The following is a 23,804-nucleotide window of genomic DNA, read 5'->3' on the forward strand; positions in this document are numbered from 1 at the left end:
GCAGAGCACTGTCTGCACTGCCACATGTACTAGCCTGCCCCCCCCCTTGTCCCCAAATCACCTTCTGGGACCTCACTGAAAACTCCCTTTCCAGATGAGGTCGAGAGAGGGACACCAGCTTGGCCAAAGGCACCCCAGGATACTGGCAGGAGAATGAGGTTCCACCCAAGGCAGAAGTGTACTGGAGTAACTGACTGAAAATCTGGACAAAGACCCTGGGCTTCCGAGTGCACATCATGGAGGCATAAAAGGGGTGCCACGGTGGTGGCTTTGGGTCACAGCATCACTGTGAAGGCTCCCCCTGCCATTTCTGGACCCCGGGACATTTCTGGCATTGTCGGCCCTCTTTTTAGTATGCAGTCCCAAGGGCTGGGAGCCCTCAAAGCGCTGGGTCTCCCCTGAGGTGCAGCTAGTGCCTTCCTCTTGCCCTAGGCAAGCCCCTTCATGCCAGGGCCCCTGTGCAAGGTGGTTGGGAGGGAGCTGGGGCTCCTCATTCCCTTCATTCCCCCCCAATTAACCCTGCCAGCTGAGGGGGAGCACTGGCCCCGGGATCTAATCTCAGCCAGGTCTGGGTGCCCCCTCCTCCGCCCCTCCTTCCCACTAGTCATTAGTCTCCCCCGCTGCAGGTAGAGTGACAGGCCAGCTCGGAGCTCCTGAAAAGGCCTTTGTTTTATCGCCTTCAGTTCAGATGCTTCAGAGCACTAGCAGGCCATATTTTAATCTCAGGTCTTTGCAAACAAAATCGTTAAAAGCAGATGGCTGTGAAGACTGCCATGAATATTAATAGATATTGAAAAAAAGGCCCCTTAATCTTTCCATAAATCTTTTCCGAGGAGGTGGAGGGCTGCAGTGTAGCCAGAGGAACCCCGGCCCTTCCTATTTGGGCTGGATCCTGAAGCCTGAGTCCAGTCTCTAGCGCAGGGCAGTGATGAGTCTGGAGCATGAAGTCTGGGCTCACAGTCCCATCTTCCCCACCCCTTCCCCTACACAGCAAGGACTGGAGGGGTTCTGGGAATGAGGACGGGCTCCATTCAGCACCTGATTCCTGCCTGGGCCAACTGTGGAGGGGATGTTCCATGTAATGCTGCTAATCTATGCTGGCCACCTGTGCAAATTTCTAGGCATGCTAGTCTGGCATAAATTTTTTGAGGTGAGATTATCATCCCCATTTCACAGATTGAGAAAGACTTAAAAGATGGAAACCAGTAGCTCAAGATTGCAGGGTTATTAGTCAATGGAATGGAAGAGATATGGACCCAGATCTGTTTGAGGTTGGGTGTCTGTGTGATGAGAGTCTTCCGGGACCACCTTGTCCCTCCGGCCCCAGCGCTACTCTTCCCTGGGCACATACTTTTGACAGGGCATTTTGCTGTTTGCAATTCATTCATTTAGATCATACGTTCCGCTGTCTTTGTAGTTCTCTTTTACAATGCAAACACCCTTGGGAGAGGTATCCTCTTAAGGACCTGAGAAACATGAAAAGCTGTTTGGCCACATAATCCAGGACCTGAGTTGAAGTCTTCTTAGCTTCGGCATTTCCTGGCTCTATGACCTTGAGCCGGCATTTCGTTCCATGGAGTTGGTTTCCCCTGGAAGAAAACGGGAATGATGAAACAAGCCTGTGAGAGAGACTGGACCTGCAAGAATTTGAGGAGATCAGAGATAGGAAAACACTTTGAAAAGCTCCTATAACCATACACCTGCTGAGGAATATTGTTCTCATTGTTGTCCAAACACCTTATTCATTTCCAGGAGCACTTTCATGCCAGGAGGTAATAAGTAACTATGGGGAGCAGGGGTGATGAGACCCGGGGCAGGGGCATGGGCCTGCTGGGAGGGGTGGTGGGTGATGGGAAGGGAAGTGGCTGCTCTACAGAGCCAATGACATTGATCTCGACATTTCTTTTTGAGGCGGGTGGCTTGCTTTGCTTTATGCTTCAGATCTCATTCAATTGGTCTTTCTCCCTCCTTTCTTCCTCCTCCTTTCTCTGTCTCTGCCAATAAGTATTTTCTGGTCACTTGTTAATGTTCTAGGGGTGGAGACTCCGTTGTGAGCACCAGCAGCATGGCCCTTGCACTAAAACAACAGACAAATAAGATTGTTACAAACCAGATAAGCACTTTGCAGTTGGGGATCTATTTTTTTGAACAATATTAATACAGTCTTTATTCTGGAGCATCAATAAGCAGTCATGGCACTTTTCCTGGAATTTTTTTCTTGAAGCTCACTGTTAATATATATTTCTTATTGAAATACAGTTGACATACATGTTATATTAGTTTCAGGTATACAACACAGTGATTCGACAATTCTATACATTATGCTGTGCTCACTACGATAAGCATAGTTACCATCTGTCACCATACAACGTTATTACATCTTATTGGCTATATTCCCTATGCTGTACTTTTCATCCCTGTGATTTAATTATTTTATTACAGAAAGTTTGTACCTCTTAACCTCCTTCACCTGTCTCGCCCATCCTCCCACCCTCTGGCAACCATCAATTTGTTCTCTGTATTTATGATTCCCTTTCTGTTCTTGTTTGTTTGTCAAGGGAACCCATTTAAAATAGGATGAGGCCTCTGTGTTCTCTCAAAACGGTTTCAGAAAAGCTAAAGGAAGTGTGTTGTCATGGCAGCCCTATGCCCAATGCTGGAAAACGCTGAGAGGCAGCAGGTGAGACCCAGACAACGGGAGGAGCAGAAAGGAATCCAAGCAGGACATCTTTTGTGCTTCTTCCCTGACCAGGCGGTGGCCCAGACCCCGCCCCCTACCAGGCCCCGCCCCTCCCCTGGCTCCTCCCCTGGCCGGGTTCCATCCCTGGGCTGCTCCTTCCCCTGGCTCCTCCCCTGGCTCCTCCCTTGGCCAGGCCCCCCCGCACTGGGCTGCTCCCTCCTCTGGCTCCTCCCCCTCGCTGGCCCCCCCCCCCCACTGGGCTGCTCCCTCCCCTGGCTCCTCCCCATCGTTGCCCCCCCCCCCCCCCCCCCCCGCTCTGGGCTGCTCCCTCCCCTGGCTCCTCCCCCTCTCTGGGCCCCCCCCCACTGGGCTGCTCCCTCCTCTGGCTCCTCCCCCTCGCTGGGACCCCCCCCCCACTGAGCTGTTCCCTCCCCTGGCTCCTCCCCTCGCTGGGCCACCCCCCACCCCACTGGGCTGCTCCCTCCTCTGGCTCCTCCCCCTCGCTGGGACCCCCCCCCCCCCCACGGGGCTGTTCCCTCCCCTGGCTCCTCCCCCTCTCTGGCCCCCCCCCCCCACTGGGCTGCTCCCTCCTCTGGCTCCTCCCCCAGCCAGGCCCCCCCACTGGGCTGCTCCCTCCTCTGGCTCCTCCCCCTCGTTGGGACCCCCCCCCCCCCACTGGGCTGTTCCCTCCCCTGGCTCCTCCCCCTCTCTGGGCCCCCACACCCCCCCCACTGGGCTGCTCCCTCCTCTGGCTCCTCCCCCAGCCAGGCCCCCCCACTGGGCTGCTCCCTCCTCTGGCTCCTCCCCCTCGCTGGGACCCACCCCCCCACTGGGCTGTTCCCTCCCCTGGCTCCTCCCCCTCTCTGGGCCCCCCCCACTGGGCTGCTCCCTCCTCTGGCTCCTCCCCCAGCCAGGCCCCCCCCACTGGGCTGCTCCCTCCCCTGGCTCCTCCCCCTTGCTGGGCCCCTCCATACTGGGCTGCTCCCTCCCCTGGCTCCTCCCTCAGCCAGGACCCCCCACTGGGCTGCTCCCTCCCCTGGCTCCTCCCCTCGCTGGGCCACCCCCCCACCCCACTGGGCTGCTCCCTCCTCTGGCTCCTCCCCCTCGTTGGGACCCCCCCCCCACTGGGCTGTTCCCTCCCCTGGCTCCTCCCCCTCTCTGGGCCCCCCCCCCCACTGGGCTGCTCCCTCCTCTGGCTCCTCCCCCTCGCTGGGCCCCCCCCACTGGGCTGCTCCCTCCTCTGGCTCCTCCCCCAGCCAGGCCCCCCCCCCACTGGGCTGCTCCCTCCCCTGGCTCCTCCCCCTTGCTGGGCCCCCCACACTGGGCTGCTCCCTCCCCTGGCTCCTCCCTCAGCCAGGACCCCCCACTGGGCTGCTCCCTCCCCTGGCTCCTCCCCCTCGCTGGCCCCCCCCCCCACTGGGCTGCTCCCTCCTCTGGCTCCTCCCCCAGCCAGGCCCCCCCCACTGGGCTGCTCCCCCCTCTGGCTCCTCCCCCAGCCAGGCCCCCCCCACCCCCGCCCCTGGGCTGCTCCCTCCTTGGCTCCTTCCCCAGCCAGGCCCCCCCCACCCCCGCCCCTGGGCTGCTCCCTCCTTGGCTCCTCCCCTGGCCCCCCCCTCCCTCCCCTGGCTCCTCCCCTGGCTCCTCCCCAGGCCGGGCCTCGGCCCTGGGCTGACCTCAGCCTTGGCTTGGCCCTGCCCGGAGGAGTCCTCTTGAGGCAGGATAATCGGGCTGGGCCTCTGCTCAGGTCCAGTTAAGGGACCCCCCAGGGTGGGGGAAGGAAAGTCGGGGTAGGGGCTAGGCGGGGCTCACCTCACTGCGTTCTCTGGCTCCAAGTCTCCATGTACAGAGTTCACATGGTGGAAGCCCAGGGACTAGTTTTGAGAGAAACCTCAGAAATGGAAGAAATCCATCACTGTAGTCCCGTTAAACTGTTGCTATTCCAAATGCAAGGAATTCTTGGAGCCCAAGTACAAAGAGGCAGAAGCTTGTCATGTTTCAACAAACATACTTTATTATACTGTATAATTTAAGGTATCATTTTATTCAAGTGACATTCAAACGTGTGAAAAACGGTTGCCTATGCCATAGCCATTAATGAAATCATTACGTACAAATGGTTACGCTTTACCAAGTCATTCATTAAAAGTAAATTAATGAGGGGACAGCATTAAAATTTTTCGCAATCATTACCAGGTCCAGCCTAACCCACTTTTATAAATATTCATCAACAAAAACGTGCCTCAAGAACTCACCCAGTAAATTAAATTCTCGTCTTGAAGTGTTTTGCTTCTATTAATGGCACCGGCCATGGTACTTTCTTTGATTTGTTTTCCGGAACTTTGGGATATATTGTACGGAAATAATGACAAACTCTGAGTAATCGCTGATAATTAGGCCAAATCTATTATTCCCATGGTATTTACATTTTGATTACTATTTTCCCCCCAAAGGCAATGTCTTGAATCTATTCTAATGCAAGACAAAATAGTATCTGAGATTTTTAGGACTGGAAGAAAACTCAGAAATTAACTAGTCCAGCTCTTACCTGATCTTAGAACCTCCTGTCAGCATCTCTGCCGGGTGGCCCCTTGGCTTCTGCCTAAATACCTTTAGTGATGGGGAATTCATTCTCACCTCCGTGGCCCACTCCTCTCTCGGGCCCCTTTGGTTATTCATCTTTACCTCTAAGCTGTACCAGTCACTTCCTAATGTCCAGGTGTGTCCTAAACCCTGTGCCTGGGGTGTGGAGTAAAAGGATTTGACAAGCGTGGGGAAGTTGTCCCATAGACATTGTCACATTCTTGCCTTTCCAGGCTGTAATTCTTTCATCTCCAGGCTAAACATTTCCAGCATATTTGAAACTTCCTCCAAGAATGTGAACTCCAGGCTCTTCCCTTTCTTTCTCTTCCCTGCAGAGAAGGTCTTACCTCTGCAGCCCCTGCATGATCTGGACCTACCTTTCTGGCTTTATCTTCACCGTTACCCACAGTTTTCCTCTGCACTTGAATCCAGGTAGCCCGGAGCCCTGGGATGGTGTTTCTACACAGACTGTTCACTGAGTCTGAGCCTTTACACAGGCTTTTCGCTCCATGTGAAATGCTCCTGCTCCTTTTTTCTGCTTCATGAGTTGCCACTCATCCTGCAGAACCCCTGCTTGGTGGTCATTACCTCCGTGAAGCCATCCTGATTGGTGCCTGACTCTCACCCCTGAGAGAATTGATCACATCTCCTCCTCACACTACTTCTGTTCTTGTAAATATTTAGTACCTCCCAAGGGAGCTGGGGGGTGGGTGGGGGTGGGCAAAAGGGCCTCAGGTTCAGGAGAAGTGTACAGGTTAGACTCTTTCTTTTTGGCTTAAAACAACACATTTATTACCTTGCAGTTCTTTCTGTCCATCAGAAATCCATTCCTCGGCTCACGGCCTCCTCCCTCCATCTTTGAACCTAGCAGCCCTGGGCGGATGGCTCCCACCTCGGACTTAGGATACTACCCCCCTAAAGAGGTTACTTTTGTCTCCTCGAAGCAACACCCCAAAAGAAATGATCAGCCCTAGCTTATGTCACCAGCGCACATTGTGTGGAGCACTATGAAATCACAAATCATCTTTGTAAATAATGTAACTATCTTGGAAGGAGTATAATTTTTACTGCATTGCACTTTGAGGACTAAAGGCATTAATTTGTGAAATATAAACATGTGAAACTATCCACAGTGTTGGTAACTGTTTTGACACAAAGAAGAAAACATGGTTAGGAGAACCAAAACATGAGGACAGTGAGGTCCTGTCTTTATCCCTGAAAAGTCCTGATAGGTGCGTGTACCACATGCGGGGAATTTAGTGGCTCGTTGGTCTGCTCTACCTTCTGGTCTCTAGAACTACACAGGAGGTTAAGAGCAAGACTGGGGAACCAGACTACCCAGGTTCAAGTCTAGCAGGGTGACTGGGTGGCTCTGGGCCAGTTACTTACCCTTGCTGGGCCTCACCTTGTCCATTTATAAAATGGGAGCGACGACCAGCACCCTATCTCACCGGAGGTCGGCTAATGCAGCACCATATGTCAGTGTCTGGTGTGAGCCTGTGACCTAAAAGCTTTCCCTGCTGTGGCTGGAGGGAGGGAGCTTGTCTGTCTCTGGCCCCACTGCAGCTCCTGATCCAGAGCGTGGGGTCTGTAAACACCTCGCTGCAGCTCAGCCGGCTGCACGGTCCGGGCCCCCTTGCCCAGAAATCCTGCCCGGACAAACCATACGCATCATTGCTCACTGTCTCGTGAGCCTTGTTGGGGACGTTTGAAAATCAGTAGAGGCCTAGTCCCAGCTAGTACTTGCATTTTCCTCCTACCCTTGAAAAGGCACAGCATCAGGGTGATCAAATAAGATCCTCCCACCGTCAGTGGGCTCCCTATGGCTGCATTTAGTTTTATTTTTCATGGAGCAACAGCCTCATAGGGAACAAGTTTCTTTTTCTCTTGCCTAGTAAGGAGCGAGGAGACAGCTTGGTTCTCCTCCAGGTAGAGTGGCTGATCCCACACCTGATGCAGAGAGTGCAGCTGTTGTCCCAACATGGAGATTCACACACTGGCAAACTCAGGTTTTTCTTCTTTAATAGAGAGACCTTCCAAGAGTGATTAGTCCTGTTTATCCTCTACAGGAGGGATCAGTTGAGAAGGCAGCATGAGTCTGTGTAGATAACCCCTGGGGGTGGGGGGTGGGGATGGCATAGAGAGGTTAAGTGACTTGTGGGAAGTCACACAGCTGAGAAGTGTGGGAGCAGCATTTGAGGGCCGATGGAGGGCAATAGAATTAGCATTTTGACTGCGAGGAGTGTGGATGGGATAACTTGCCAGCAGAGTCGAGGTCCCCTGGACCTTTTGCTGGCATAAAGCTTAGGGAAGTGGTTGAGTCTGTGTATGAGTTGGTGGGGGCTGGAGGGCCGGCTGGCGGAGAGGTGACTTTTGCAGTCTGATTGGCTCACTCTAAGAACCAGAAGGCTGGTGCCTTGAGGCCCAGGAAAGAGACATCTCCCACTCCCTCGCCCCAGGGAGGTACCAGAAAGACGCTGTCTCAGTGACACGAAGCCAAAGAAGGATGTGGGCAGAGACGGGCAAACATGGAAAGGAAAGTGACGGGTGACCCCAGACTCCGAGAGAGAGAGAGAGAGAGAGAGAGAGAGAGAGAGAGAGAGGCACCCGACACAACCAAGAGGAGCGGTCCCAGACATCTGCAGACATGCAGGCCAGAGATGCGGAGAGAAACACCCTGAGACAGACAGAGCCTGAGAGATCTGCCCAGACTGAGAGACACAGATGAGAAATAGGCCAGAGAGACGAATCTGGAGACATAGGATAGACATTCCTCATAGATATGGAGGAGCGGAGACTGCAGGACAGGGCTGCAGAGCCAGCCACGCAGACCTGAGGGTCATTCCCCCACTTCCAGGCAGTGGGCCAAGGAGTGGAGAAAATACTTTGTTGGATGAAGACCTGGCAGGCTCTGGAAGAGTCAGCTGATGGTCAGGGGCCCCGTGGCTCTGAAATCAGGGCCAGCGAGTCTTGACTGCAGTGAAGGTGCTAGAGGGAGGACGCACCTCCCATATGCATGGGTGCTGGGGGGTCCAGAAGCCAGTGCGGGGTGGGCAGTATGGACCTGAGCGCAGCTGCCCATGGCCACCTCACTGGGGCTCAGAGGTGCCAAGGGAGGCAGCGGTGCTCACCAGCAGGGCGCCCCCGGCCACCGTCCCTATCTGCTGCCCCAGCTTGGCTTTCGGGGAACGCACGGCCTACCTCATGGTGCCAGCTCCCGGCTGCACAGACTGCTGTTGCTCTGGCTTCTTCATAAATCTGCACCGTGGAAGCTTCTGAGAGGGAGGGGGCGAGTGTGTGAGGCTGGATGGGCAAGAGCCACCCCACAGGCGAGCAGATCCGCCAGGCCTGGCACAATTCCCTGCAGAAATGCACTGAGCTCAGGTAAATGCTCATAGAAGATTCGACCTGTTTAAAAATGAGCCTTTGCGGGCCGCAGCCTTCTTTGCTTCGCCTGCAAATGGGAGAGCTGGGTCAGGCGAGCTGTGCGGTGCGGTCACAGACCCAGGCTCAGGGTCAACCCAGCTAATCGGTCATGGCTCTGGAAATTTCCTCTTGGGCCAGGCGTTGCCACAGGGCAGGGGCTCTGTGATTTTATCTTCCGCCATGTCCCCCGTGCTTGGCACCAAACAGGCGCTGAGCGCACATGGATGGCTGATACATTCTAACATTTCTGTTCATATTAAATAACCGTGATCTATTGGGTTCTCGCTACAGGTCCGGGATTTGACTGAGGATCCGCACCATTGTGCCCAAACCTGGCAATGGCTCCAGAAGGAACGAACTCTTGGGACCAATTTTACAGGGAGGAAACTGAGACCGAGTGGGGCAAAGTGATTCTCCCAAGATGGTACGGCTGGGAAACCTGATTGTGCGCAGGTTGCCCAAATCGATATTTGGAGATCTTGCGGTTGCACCTTGTGACTTTTCATAAAACATACATATATTTTTAATCGGCACGAAATGTTTCAAACCCATTAGCTCATTTGCTTTGCAAGACTGAACTCCAAGCCGCTGTGCTATCTCTCTCTCTCTCTCTCTTTTTTTTTTTTTTAAAAAGATTTTGTTTATTTATTCGTGAGAGACCGAGAGAGGCAGAGACACAGGCAGAGGGAGAAGCAGGCTCCATGCAGGGACCCCGATGCGGGACTCGATCCTGGGACTCCAGGATCACACCCTGGGCTGAAGGCAGGCTCTAAACCTCTGAGCCATCCACGGATCCCCCGCCGTGCCATCTCTTGGCTCTCCATGGCAGCAGCCTGGATTCTGGTCTCCCTGCCTCCACTCCCGTCTCCTCCAGGCAGCAGCCAGGGTGACCTTTTCAAAATGCAAGTCTCCTTAGGTTGCCCCGCAGAAGAGAACTGGGGCTTCCCGTCACTCGTGGGGAAAAGGCACAGCTCCTGAATGCAGCCCACAAGGCCCCGCAAAGCACAATGTCTCCCTTTCTTTCAGTTTCTTAATTTTAATTTTCTTTTATTTTAACCTGCAGCCATGACCCACAAGGCGGCTGGGAAATCAACAGAGTGGTTGGTAAACTGCATTTTCTTAAAGCAATAATAGGACAGGTTAGAATAGAAATAGAAACTCTCAGAGCCGATCACATTTAAGGTAGCAAGAGTCACTTTTTTTTTTTTTTAGATTTTGTTTCTTCATGAGAAACAGAGAGAGAGGCAGAGACACATGCAGAGGAAAAAGCAGGCGATGTGGGACTCGACCCCAGGACCCTGGGGTCATCCCCTGAGCCGAAGACAGACACTCAACCCCTGAGCCACCCAGGTGTCCCAAGAGTAATTTTTAACCCATCTTTTAAAATTGGCGTATGCAGGTAATTAGACATATGAACACACGGGTATGTTCTGTGTTCCCGGTCACCATGCAAAATGTATTTCTTACAACCTTGTCAAAAACTTGCCAAGCCACCGGTGAGGAGCCTCTGGTCTAGTGTCATCTTGCCCACGCTCCTTCGTTCTTTTAACCAAAGACAGAGACCTTTCTCCTGGAATGTTCTTTTTGCCTCTTCACTTAGATAACACCACCTCCTCCTCATACCTCAACTCGAGCACCCCCCCGCCCTGTTATCTCCCTCATGCCACCGTGAACCTTCTCTTCCAATACTTCTCACAGTTGATGTTTGCCATTTGGTCATGTGTGTATTGGGTCAATGTCAGTGTACCCCACTGGTCGCTGTGCTCCATGGGGTCGGGGGCATGTCTAGAGTGCCCTATGAGGGCGGAACAGGTTAGTTTTTGCTTGCTACCATCCCCTATGCCTCGCACTGTGCCTGGATCATAGTAGGTGTGCCAGAAGCACTTGTAGATTGTTAGGGGCAGAGTACCTGCTATGGCCTTTACAGGCGGGGAAACTGAGGCACAGAAGGGCTTAGACTGACTTGCCTGAGGCCCCAGCAGATGGCTCACTAGGAAGCCCTTCTGTTCTACACTCGCATGAAAATCCCGTGGTCCGTGACACCTGGCCCCGGGGGTGCGTGGGTCCTGACCTGCCCCCCTCCACCCCTCCCTGCGCTCCTTCCTGGGTACCGGCTCCCTCCCAGCGAGCTTCCTGGCTCCATAGCCAGTGTTCCCTCTCCCTCTCCAGCTGGCTGAGCATGACGTCTAGGGTGGCTGGAGGAGGCACAGCTCAGAAAGTGACAGCAACAATATTAGGAGTGAAAAAGATCAATTAAGCCCATCGAGCTGATTTGTGAAGCTGATTAAATTAGGAGCCTCCCTGGGGGCAGATTCGCTCTCAGGTTGACAGACCAGCTGCCAGCGGCGCTGTGGGGGTACTTGCCAGCTTCCAGGGTGCGGTGGGGGGCCACGTTGCCCCACCCTGTGCGTGAAGGGGGGACGAGGGGAAGTGACACTGGGATGCACGGACAGGGCCAGGCCCGGGGCCCTGGCTTGTTTGCCCTGTGCTTTCTCTCAGAATTAGCCTAACAAGCCTTGGGCGGCTGGGTGGGTTGGCCTGACCTTAGAATAACACACTAGGCTGGGTGGCTCAGTGGTTGAGCGTTTGCCTTTGGCTCAGGGCATGATCCCAGGGTCCTGAGATCGAATCCCACGTCAGGCTCCCTGCATGGAGCCTGCTTCTCCCTATGCCTATGTCTCTGTCTCTGCCTCTCTCTCTCTCTCTCTCTGTGTGTCTCTCATGAATAAATAAATAAAATCTTAAAAAATAAAAAAGAATAAGACACAAGGCCTCGGGGAGTTTAGGTGCAGGCTCATTCGCCAGCAGGTGGAGGTGTACGGTGGAGTGAGAATTGGAACCCAGGGCTGCCTGTATCTTGTGTGTTCTGTTCCGTCCTCTTGTCGCTCTTCCCCAGCTTCTGGCTCCAGCGTCCTGACTTGTCTCTTTCCCATGTCTCTGGGCTCGGGGCTCCCCTCCTCCTCCCATCATCCCCCCTCCCCACTTGACTAGATATAATCAGATTATCTCTCCAGTAACCTGACCCTTTTGCTTTGGTCTCTCTTTTGGGGTCTGTCCCCAGGGCAGCTCTGGCCAGAGTATCTGTGTATTTCAGAATTCATGCCCCGCTCCTGGCCCCTGAGGTGGGGCGGCGGGCGGGGGGGGGGGGGGGGGGCAACAGACTTGGGACAAAGGCTCCTGTGTGTGTAGGGAAAACGGAGCCTGGGGAGGTTACTGAAAGGAGGTCAGCTTCTCCAGAGTACCAGGGCCTCCTGGGTAGGGAGGGCCTTGAATGCCAGGCTGAAGGATCCGTCTCCCTCCAACACCACCTCTAGTGGGAATGAGGGAAGGGAGACCCCTAAGGTCACCACAGGATGCTGCATTTCTGGATGGCAAAGGAGGGCCATGCAGGAGGCGTCCCGTGAGCTGGAGTGGCAGGTGCCCAGGAGGGAGCTCCGGTGCGGGTGGCGGGGTGCCGGGGGGTACAGGGAGGCTTCTCAGTCAGAGAAAGGACGGAAAAGCCTGCAGGGGAGAGAGGCTTCTAGGGAGCCCCGAGGGCCCCTTAGCCCTGGGCCCGAGTCGGGGCTGCAGAAAAAGGGAGAGGAGCTGGCCCTCAGATACGGTCTGGTATCTCACACCCTGGCCTGCTTCCTTTCTTAGAGCAAATCGATGCCAAATCTATATTTTAAAAACACACACAAGTGAAAACGGGCCGTGGGTGATGCAGCTGCCAGTGGTGGAGTTAGGATTCACACCCAGGTCTGCGGGGCTTCCGAGCCTGGTATCCTTCAGCCGGCCAACTGCCAAAAGCTGTGAGGTTCTGGAAGTCTGGGGGTGGAGTCAGGGAGAGGCACAGTCCTTGGATGGCCGGAGAGCCCGGTGCGTGAGTGCGCGGGATTTCAGATCAGCCTGGCTCTGCAGCTTGCTCTGTGGCCTTGGCCCACCCTGGGCCCTTTGTGCCTTGCTTGTCTTTCTCTGTAAAACGGGGGGCATAGTAGTACCTCCGTCGTAGGGTTGTATGAGGATTGAATGAATGTAGCCAGATAATTTAGAACTGGGCCTGTCGCTCAGTCAGTGTCCACCGTCACTCCTTGGGAGGGATCCAGGACGTAGGGGCGAGGCTGGGCACAGATGTCAGAGCGAGTGTTCTCTGCTGTCCCCCCGCCCCCGCCCACCCCGGCTCCCGGAGCTGCTGGGCCCCAGCGTCTGGCAGCAGACGGTCTCTCCCAGCACGGAGCCACGAGCGTCCAGCTTGAGCTTTGAGTCCTGCAGCCTCCTTCCATTGAACGGACTTGGAAACTGAGGCTCAGACGGGCCGCGGTGAGTGTGCTCTTTGGCTGACTTAGGGCAACTGGATCCTCGAGCCCTACCCTTAGACCCAGATTCTGAATCCCGCTTCAGGGTCTCCGCTTGGCCCCAAAGCCAGTTTAATTTTTTCCAGGCAGACACCATCCTCACTGCAGAAACATTTTTTCCGTAATCTGATTTGCAATTGCTAATGAGAAGCAGGGCCGTTCTCCGCTTCTAAGCCTCGCCCTCATCTCTAATTTGTTTCCAGAGGCCGGGGCCGAGGCTTCTGCTGCCTCTGTGAAATATTAGCAATTATTTCTCAATTACTTCCCAACTGGAAAGCAACTCTTGGAGATGGGGCTCTGGAAGCTGGAAGAAGCCATAAGGATGATTTTTTTTTTTTTTTTTAATCTGGTGTGAACCTTGCCGAGAGGCACACATGCTCTGTTGTCCCCGCTCCAACTCGAGGGCCATGGTGGGTGGCATATGACTCTGTCCTCTCCTCCTTCCTCACCTGGCCTCCAGCCCAGCAAGGCTTCCAAGAGGCGCAGGGGCTGCAGCGAGTCCCAGGCAGCACAGAGCAGGGAGGAGAGCAGGCTGCAGAGGGGCCTTCACTCTCATCACCGGAAACGACAGCTCCATCCCCGCAGCTGAGGTCACCAGCCCCAGGGCCACCCTTGGCTTTCTCCCACACCAGATCCCATCCATGAGCACATCCTTTTGGCTCTGCCTTCAGCACACACCCGCAACCTGCCATCCCTTCCCACGTCCACTGCTCCCACCCTAGCCTTGGCCGACAGGACCCCTCAGCTGGCCTGTGTCACTGACACCCTGACCGGTTGTCCTGGTGTCAGCCTCCTCCCCTCCAGGCCGTTTCTGGATTCCATCTTAACGCACTTATTTGGCCTTTTAGCCGTACTGCTTTGCATTTTTATTTTTTTAAAAGATTTTATTCATTTATTTGAGAGACAGAGCACAAGCAGGGGGGTGGGAGGGGCAGAGGGAGAGGGAGAAGCAGGCTCCCCAATGAGCAGGGAGCCCGACATGGGGCTCAGGTCCCTGGACCCTGGGATCATGAGCTGAGCCAGAGGCAGACATCCAACGGAATGAGCCACCCGGATGCCCCTGCTTTGCATTTCTAAAAGTGTTATTTCTTTTTCCTTCCTCCTGGAGATTACAATATACATCCTAAACTTTTCACAGTCAATTGAGAGTCACTATTTTACCACTCTACAGAAAATTACAAAATTCTTGCAAACATCTGCCATCCTCCCATCCTGTAAGCTACAGTGTTTGCAGGTGCTACCTCCAGTACATTGTGAACCTCAGAAGGACAGCGTCACTTTGCTTTGCTCTGTCCTATGCATAGTAGAGGAATTAAGAGGGAAAATCATCTTATGATTTTATATATTTACCATCGAGGGCTGTTCGCTCTTTTCTGAAGATCCACATGCCCTTCCTGTGTGATTTACCTTCAACGTGAAGACCTTGCTTTAGTGTCCTTATAGTTTGGGTCCTCTGATGACACATTCCCTAAATTTCCTTTTAAATGAAAATGTCTTCATTTTGCCTTTGTTATTGTAGACCATTTTCACTAGCTCTAGAGCCTTGACGGGCTGACAGGGTTTTTGTTTTTGTTTTTGTTTTTCCCCTTTCGGCTCTTTAATGATGCTGTTTTGTTTCTTCTGGCCTCCAAAGTTTTTGATGAGGAGTCTGTGGTTATTTGAATCTTTGTTCCTTGATGTAATGTGTCTTTTGTCTCTGACTGCTTTCGTGGCTGTTTCTCTTTGATTTTTTAGCAGATTGAGTGTATACGTGAAATTATGTCTTTCATTAGATTTGGAAAATGAGGTGTTTTTTGTTGTTGTTTCTGTTTTATTTTGAGTTTTTTTTGGCCATTATTTCTTCAAAAGATTATTTTGAGCAAAAAAAATATTTTTTCTCTATTCTTCTTTTCTGTCTAGGACTCCCAATTATGGATATGTTAGACATTTGCTATTACCCCACAGATTCCTGACGCTGTTCATTTTTTTCAATCTTCTCTCTTTCTCTCTCTCTACCCCCCCCATTGCCCTCTCTCCCTCTTTGACTTCTTTAGATGACATGGTTTTAGCTTAATCTACTTAAGCTCACTGACTCATCTGCATTCTGTTTTAAGCCCATACAGTGTGAAACTTTAAAAACATTTCAGATAATGAATTTTTTGTTTCTAGAATTTCTATCTGATTCTTTTCATATTTTCTATTTCTCTTTATAAGTTTACTATCTCTTCCTTGATTAAGTGTGTGCTTTCTGTTGCCTGGTAGAGCATAGTTACAGAAGTTCCTTTACAGCTCCTGCCTCGTAACTCTAACTTCGTGATGCTCTCAGGCTGGACTCTGTGGGTTATCTTTCTCCTTGAGGATGGATCATATTTTCCACATTATTTATAGGGTGATTTTGGATTACATTCTGGAATTGAAAATATGTGGTGTAGAGATTCTGGAATTTGTTATATTCTTCCAAAGAGCACTGATGTCATTGTCTTAGCAGGCAGTTCACTTGATTAGAGTCAGACCACAGTCTCTGTGTTGCCTGCAGTGGGCGGCATCTTAAATCACAGCTCGGTTTCTCTCAGTCTTAGTTATAGGCTGTCTTGAGTCTTTTCTCTGCGAGTTGCTTTGGGAGTTGAGTGGACACTTGTCAGAATGTATTAACTGAGTTTGGGCCTTCCCTTGTACTTTCCTTTCCAGGATTTCCCCTTCACCTTCCAGTGGCTCTGGTTGCCCGAGGTTCCATCCTCTGGCTCTTCAGGCCAGAAAAAGTGTTTTCTTTTCCTTTTTTAAAAAAATATTTTATGTACTTATTCATGAGAGACACACAGAGAGAGGCAGAGACACAGGCAGAGAGAAAAGCAGGCTCCATGCTGGGAGACCAATGTAGGACTCGATCCCAGGACCCCAGGATCACGCCCTGTGCCAAAGGCAGATGCTCAACCACTGAGCCACTCAGGTGTCCTGAAAAACAGTGTCTTCTATTGGACTTTTAGGTGTTTGCAGCCTGTCCTCTGGGAAAAGCCATAAACATGGGAAACCTACCACATGTCAGCCCCTCTTGAAAGTTTTGACACCCTTCCAAAGTCTGCCTGTTTCGGGGAATTTCCTAGAGCCTTCTAGTGGTTATTTTGGTATTATATCCAGAGTGAATAGGTGTTACAGGGAGGGTGGGTCTGTTAAGAGCTTATACTACTGTATTGAAAGTGGAACGCCTGGAGTGTTCTTTTTAAAATTTCACAGACCATATCACTCTTTTTCTCAACTGCTCTCACCAGCAGTGGCTCCCAGTTCACTTAAAAGCTGAAATCCACACAAGACCCTCAAGGCCTTGAAGATCTAGCCTCAGACTTTGTCTGACCTGTGTCTACCTTTACTCCCTCCATTCTAGTACCAGTGGTGGTCTCTGTTGTTCCTTAGATGTGGCTACTTCACACACGTTCCTGTGAGAGATCTCTGTGGCCTACAAGACCCTGCATGGTGGCCCTGGTCAGCCTCCTCAAGCCTCATCCTTAGCCATTTCCCTGACTCTTGACATTCCAGCCCTGCTGGCCTGTGGTCAGTCCTGGGTCACAGCATGTTCCTTTCCCCCCTCAAGGCTGTTTCTTTTGCCCCTAGCACCCTTTCCTGGACTTTCCTTCTGTATAATTCTTTCTAGCTCTTACCTCTCATGGAAATGACTGTTTCTTAGAAGCTCTTCCTGAGGACCCCCAACTAGGTGAGAGGTTTTTAACTCTAGGGACACTTTGTGCTTCTTCACACCATACTACACACTTGTCATCATTTATTTGTTGTTTGCTCACTAATCTTAAGTGCTATGGGGGCAAGTGTTCCATCCGTTTTGCTCATTCCTGCCTCCCAGGCACCTCATCCACAGTAGGGCCTCAATAGATACCTAGCAACTGGTTGTCAAGACCCAGGATGGGGTCGGAGTCTGGTAGGGAGGGGACCTCTCAGAGTCCCTCCTGTGTTTATACATCCTCATGGTGACCTTATGTAGGTATTACCTCTCTGTGTCACTCTTAGAGACCCTGAGAGGGGAACTGACTTGCCCAAGATCACAGGTCAAATTCTGGCTGAGAATTTTCTGGTGTGAGCTCAGAGCAGCAAGAGACCTCAGACTGCATCCAACCTCAGCCTCCTCGTCACACTTGCTTTTTGCCACATGAGCTGGCTGAAGAGTTGTTGAAGGCCTTGCAGAGTTGTTCTCTCTTCTCTCAGTGTTTTCCCACAGGGTTCATAGCTGGGCTCCCCTCGCTGAGTTAGAGGGAAAATGCTCAGGTGAGCACTATGTTTTATATGTCAGGGAAGCAAAGCACTGAGGCTCTGAGGCAGCACAGGACTGGCCGGGGTGAGAGACTTGTTTCTCTTCTTCCTTTCACCATGACTTCTTGTTTATGGCCAACAAGTTTCTCCCAGAAAATAGCTGAGCTACAGGGGCCCTCTGCACATCCAGGCCAGCACGCGCTACTCTGGTGGGGAGGAACTCGAGACCCTTGGGAGGTGATGAACACTCTCTCCATGCAAAGCCCCTTTTGCATTCTGGGTTGAGTACTCAGCTCGGAGTTGAACATCTTCCTTGATGCAAGTGCTCATGAGACTTGGCAGTGCTGTTGACTAATTGCCATTTAAAATAACTGTGTTCTTGGGGCACCTGGGTGGCCCAGTTGCTTGAATATCTGATTCTTGGTTTTGGCCTAGGTCATGATCTCAGGGTCGTGGATCTCATGATCTCAGGATCTCAGCCCCATGTCCAGCTTCACACTCAGTAGGGAGTCTGCTTGAGATTCTCTCTCTCCCTCTCCCTCTGCCCGTCCCCCAGCTCAAGCGCATGTGTGTGCTCTCTCTCTGTCAGATAAATAGATAATAAATAAATCTTTTTTTATTTTATTTTTATTTTATTTTATTTTTTTATTTTTTATTTATGATAGGCACACAGTGAGAGAGAGAGAGAGAGAGGCAGAGACACAGGCAGAGGGAGAAGCAGGCTCCATGCAACGGGAGCCCGACGTGGGATTCGATCCCGGGTCTCCAGGATCGCGCCCTGGGCCAAAGGCAGGCGCTAAACCGCTGCGCCACCCAGGGATCCCTAAATAAATCTTTAAAATAAAATATCTGTGTTCTTTTAGTGATAGTCGATTGGTTTACTAGGAGTTTATCTGCACTGTAGACTACTATATAGGCATCAAACACAAAGATGTAGCAGAGTTAAGGATATGAAGAGGTGCTCAAGCTGTGTTATGTGAAAAGAAAACAAGATTTCTTTCAAAAAAGAAACAGCATATATTTCTATTTTTGCAAAAATACATATCTACATAAATAGATAATGTATACTACAGAGGAAAAAGCCTGGAAAATTTACACAAGATAACAGTTCTCAATGATGATGGGATAAAGGGTAATTTAGGAAAAATTTCTTATTCTTTCTCAAATTGTTTCAAACCTTATACATTACTTTTGTAATAAAAATTTTTTAAAATAGGCATTATTTTAAAAAGGAAACAAAACCAAATATCACGAAGGCCAAGTCTCTTCAGGACTCGGGAAGGACCTGCTAACTCCAGGGCCTGGGTAGTCTTCTCTGGAGAGGCTAGGGGGAAGAAGGAGCTCCAGCAGGCCATCAGCATGGAGAAGAAGGGGTTTCTTATTCCCAAGGGAAAGATATGGCTCCATAAGTCACCCATCCTCCTCATTCCCACTGCTCCCTCCACTGAAAGAGACAGGGGACTCCAAGCATGACCATGGCTGAGGTCATGCTGGCATTTCCTCCAGGCAGCCCTCCCTGAATGGTCTGTCATTGCCCCTTGCCTGCTGTGATCTACTGGGCCAAGCATCCTGTACCTCTTCTCAGGGAAGCTGCTTTCTCATTTTGGAACAACATAGTAGCCAAAAGGACATTGCCCCCACTTGTCCAGCTTATCCCGTATCAGGCATTATGTTAACTGCCCTTATCAGTAACTTCAGCAAGTCATCCTGACAATATCAGGAAGAAGTTGGTAGTGATATTATATTGGTTTTAAATGAGGGAAACTGAGGCTCAGAAAGGCTCAACATTTACTGGAGGTCACAGAGCCAATTGAGCTCAAAGCCAGAATTCCAACCATAGTCTCTCTGGTCTGAGTGCCTTTCTGACTTTGTGGCAGGGTCTCCAAAGATCACAGGTGAGCTTCTTCTTCCTGGAGGGCTGTGTGTGTGTGTGTGTGTGCGTGTGCATAAACACATGTACTAGGTGAGGAGGGGAAGGGGGGTGGTTACTGGATGTTCGTGTGCCAGACCCTGTGTCAGAACTCGTGCTCTCTTTTGGCAAGCCCAAGTGGTTTATCCTAATGACATTCCCATTTACCTTGGAGGCCTGGCCAGCGAAATGATTCTCCGAAGGGTGAACTGGGATTCCAATCTGGGATGGTCTGACCTGCTCCTCACCCCAGTGTCCTGCCACACTTCTGATCTTCCCTGGCTACTGACAGACGTTTTGTAGGGCTGGGGCAGGTGTGGCAAACTGATGCAAACGAGGGCCAAATGCAGCCTGCTGCCCGTTTTGGGTAGGCTTCTGAGCTAAGAATTGTTTTTACATTTCTGATGGATTGTAAAAAAAAAAAAAAAAAAAAAATCAAAGAAAAATATGTGACAGAGAAATACATGGCTGACAAAGCCTCACATATTTACCTCTTGGCCCTTTACAGAACGTTTGTGGATGTCTGGCCTAGGATCCTGAGATTCACGGAGAATTCTTTGGGCCTGTGTCCTCATTGTCCACCCTTGGCAGTCTCAGTGTCATACCTGAGCAGGGGCTGTGTACCAAAAGCACTGGCTGTGGTACAGGTAAGCATTTTATTTTTGTTTTTTAATAATAATAATAATAATAATAATAATAATAATACCTGGGACATCTGGGTAGCTCATCTGGTTAAATGTTCAACTCTTGGTTTCAGCTCAGGTCATGATCTCAGGGTGGTGAGGCTGAGCCCCAAATGGGCTCTATCCTGAGGGTGGAGTCTCCTTAAGACTCGCTCTCTCCCCTCTCACTCTCCCTTTCTAACTCAAATAAATAAATCTTGAAAAAAAAAAAGAGAAAATCTTCCCCAAATATTGTATTTGGAAAATTCCAAACCGACAGAAAAATAAAAGGCAATATATAGTGAGCATCCATATACCACCACCCAGATCTGCCGTTGTCATTTTACATCATTGCTGAATCTGTCCATCTTGCCCATACCTCCACCATCCACCAATCTCAATCTCTTACTCGTAGGTATTTTCAAGTAAGTTTGCAGACATTTAGTACAGTTGTGTTTTTTTCTTCACTTTGGAAATCTTAAAATATTTACAAAAGCAGACACAACAGTATAAGGAAGTCCCATGTACCCATCACCGCCATCCACCAACTGTCAACATTTTGCTAAATTTTGTTTTAGCTCTTCCCTCACCCACTTTTTTCCCTTGAGTTGTTTACAACAGACAACGCGTTTCACTTAAATACAATTCCTCATATCTCTAACACAGAGGGATTCAGTTATTCTTATTTTTTAAAATATTTTTTATTGGATTCGATTTGCCAACATATAGTATAACACCCAGTGCTCATCCCGTCAAGTGCCCCCTTCAGTGCCTGTCACCCAGTCACCCCATCCCTCCGCCCACCTCCCCTTCCATTACCCCTTATTCCTTTCCCAGAGTTAGACGTCCACAGAGGGATTTAATACATTACCATTTAACAAAATTGTGAATACCTATTTCTTGTCAGTGTGCCTTGATCATCTTGAAAAAGTCTTCTTACCTTTGCTTTGAGTCAGGATCCAAATGATACTACCCATACTGGGTGGTTCGTTCCAGACACGTGATTATATCCCAGGCTAATTATTTTGGCAAGAGGACAGCATAGGTGGTGCATGGACTTCTTATACCTGGTCATGCAGCCTACGCTGTCTGGCCCCGTTCTTAGTGGTGCCAAGACGGTGCCAGGCTGCTGCCTCTAGTGTAAGGTCTACTCCTGTGCAACCGTCACAGAACTGTGACCGTGTCCTAGGTGCTTCCATTAATGCGCCTTGCAAAATGGTGACTCTCCTAATTGATTCATCTCCCCCTTCCGCGCAGATACTAGTTGGCAGAAGGTCTCCTATCAGCAGCAGTCTGGGAGGTGGCCCCAGCACAAACACCCGAGTTTGGGGGCTCTGGGACGGGGTGGACCAGAGAAAGGAGGCCTGGAAATGCTCCCTGGAGGAGATAGCCCTGTCCTGAAAGCAGACTAGGGGAGGGGATGTGGGGGAGGGGATGTGGAGAAGGGGATGTGGAGGACGGGGTGGCCGCCAGGCGGGGCACCCAGGGCTGGGGAGGCCGAGCGCGGACGAGGGCAGTGGGGTCGCGGGGGGGTTGGGGGCTGGGCGGGCGGGGTGGCCCGTGCAGCCATTGTCTGCGCCCTGCGCTGCGTTGGCAGCAGAAGGTGACATCTGGTGACTGATGGCCAAGGCTGTGTGCGAGCTCCTTCCTCCCGCCGTGCCCGGGGGCTGCTGCTGTGCGGGCCTCCACCCCAGTGGGCCTCCCCTCTGCCGGCCTCCCCTCCACTGGCCTCCGCTCCCCAGGTCTGCCCCTCACCGGCCTCCCCTCCCCGGGCCTCACCCCCTGAGGGCCTCCCCTACCCGGGCCTCCCCTCCCCGGGCCTCACTCCCCGTGGGTCTCCCCTCCACGGGCCTACCCCAGCTGGCCTCCCCTCCACGGCCTCCCCTCCCCAGGCCTCCCCTCTGCCAGCCTCCCTTACGCAAACCTCCCCTCCCCGGGCCTCCCTTCCCCGAGCCTCCCCTCTGCCGGCCTCCCCTCCACCAGCTTCCCCTCTGCCGGCCTCCCCGGGAGGGGCCTTCCCTCTGCTGGCCTCCCCCTCCCCGGGCCTCCCTTCCCCGAGCCTCCCCTCTGCCGGCCTCCCCTCCCCGGGCCTCCCTTCCGCCGGTCGCCCCCCTGACGACCTCCTCCACCCCCCCCCCCCCCCCCCCCCCCCCCCCCGCAAGGCCCTGGCCGCCGCCGCCTCCCCTCTACCACCCCCACCCTGTGCGCGTGCATGTGTGTGCGCGCACCCCTGCCGCCGCGGGTGTGGGCTTGACCCCCGCCGGCCGCCCACCCCCGCCCCGGAACCTGCGGCTGGAGCTGGGAGCTCGGTGCGTGCGAACACCGCCCGACTGGAGCCCACGGGCACGTGCGCGGACACCTAAGTGCGCGCTCACGCCAACCCCCGCGCACCGTGTGAGCGCACATGCTGTGCCTGTGCTTGTTGTCGCGCGTTCGCAAAGGCCCGGGCGAGGACTGCGCACACGTGCTCACGCACCATGGCCTGTTCGGTGCTGCAGCCGTGCCCTGCTTACACGCTCGTCTGTGGGAACACGCAGGGCCATGCCCATGTGCACTCGGGCACAGCCAGGTCCCGTCCTTGGGTCCTTGGCCTCATCCAAATCCTAGACCTGATCCAGGGCGCGCAGGGTGATCCCTGGATCCTGATCCAAGCCACCTCGCGTTTACACTGTCAGTTTGTTATCTACATTTGAGAACCTGGAGATTTCACGTGGAGATCTGCACCTCTCTCTACCTTCTCTTGCAAAATTGGAAGCAGGCCAGTGGAGGCCTGTTCCCGGCTGGCCAAACTGGGCGGGGGCGGGGCCTGCGCAGCAGCAGCCCCTCCCGCCCATGCTTGAAGCTCGCCCCCCACCCTCTCAGGGACCTCAGCCTGTCCCCCAGATGGCAAGCACTGGCTCCCTGGAGCCTTTGTCAGCTAGCCAGGAGTTCCAGCCTGGACCCCCAGCCCTGCCTTTGGGGCCTGATCAGGGAGTGGGGAGCCCTTGGTTCCAACTAGCCTGATAGGCATAGTGAGGAGCCCCTCCCCTCCTTAGGGTGTTGGCATGTGCTGCGGCCATGGGGAGACTCTCTGAGATCTGCATGGTACCTTCTGGCCATAAGGACCATTCATCGTACTGGGAGCTCTGGGAGTGGGGTGCCACCCCCTTACGCTTGAGAAGATGGTAGGCTGGGAGTGCTGTGTAGTCAGAAAGTGCAGAAAGGGTGCATCCATCCCCGGCTGGGGTGGGTGGGAGCAGAGTCCCTCTGTGGCTCTCCCTCTGCGGATGAGGAGGTAGAGAAGGTACTGGGAGGTAGTGGTCTCTCCCTCGTGCCTCCTGAAGCTGTCCTCTGCCTGCCTCTGGGACATCTCTCTCCCTGAGGCTGTGATCAGGCTCTCTGGCTCCCCGAAGCTCTGCCCCCCCCCCCCCCCCCCATGGAAGCCTGGGTTCCAGAGAAAGAGGCCGGTTCCTGAAGGTTCCGGAGGTATCTGTCTAGTGCCAGGTTCTGGCTAAACCAGCAAATGGCAGCCCACGGGGGGCACCGGTCAGCCCCGATGACTGCCAGCCAGACCTGCCCCCAGCATCGCCTCATCCACCCAGGGGCTCTGGCAACCTCTGTGGGCCTGCACCTCTTCCCGTGGTTCACCTGAGCCTCCGGTCCACTCACTCTTCTCCACCTGGAGTCTGCAGCTCTTAACTCCCACCGTGTCTGAAGCCAGCCCATCAAGTGGGATGACAAACTGGCTGTGGCCTGAGCTCAGCTCCCAGCTCTCCTACTTCTTGCTGTGTGACTCTGGGCAAGGAGTCTAACCTCTCTGTGCCTCTTTCCTCCTCTGTAACCCGGGGACAGTAACAATACCCGCCTCGAGGATTGCTGGATGAGGACTCATTGAGGAAACCCATGCGGAGTGCTGATTTTGGTGCCCGTCACTGAACAAGTGCTGCGTAAACACGGGCACTTACCAACTTGGCTCCCACGCCTGTTCTTCCTGCTGTTCT

General features: G+C 52.8%; 1 long non-coding RNA gene across 1 annotated transcript in view; it reads left to right on the forward strand.

Moving 5' to 3' along the window:
* LOC140632080 (uncharacterized) overlaps positions 1 to 23,804 on the forward strand; it is a 265,581-nt gene that overhangs the window by 29,724 nt on the left and 212,053 nt on the right. Inside the window, exons 4-5 of the long non-coding RNA XR_012029600.1 lie at positions 8,978 to 9,110; positions 19,671 to 19,809. This is a non-coding gene — a long non-coding RNA (uncharacterized lncRNA). The remainder of the gene's footprint in view (positions 1 to 8,977; positions 9,111 to 19,670; positions 19,810 to 23,804) is intronic.

The sequence above is a fragment of the Canis lupus genome, chromosome 4 (genome assembly GCF_048164855.1).
Source record: "Canis lupus baileyi chromosome 4, mCanLup2.hap1, whole genome shotgun sequence".
In the NCBI taxonomy this organism is placed as follows: domain Eukaryota; kingdom Metazoa; phylum Chordata; class Mammalia; order Carnivora; family Canidae; genus Canis; species Canis lupus.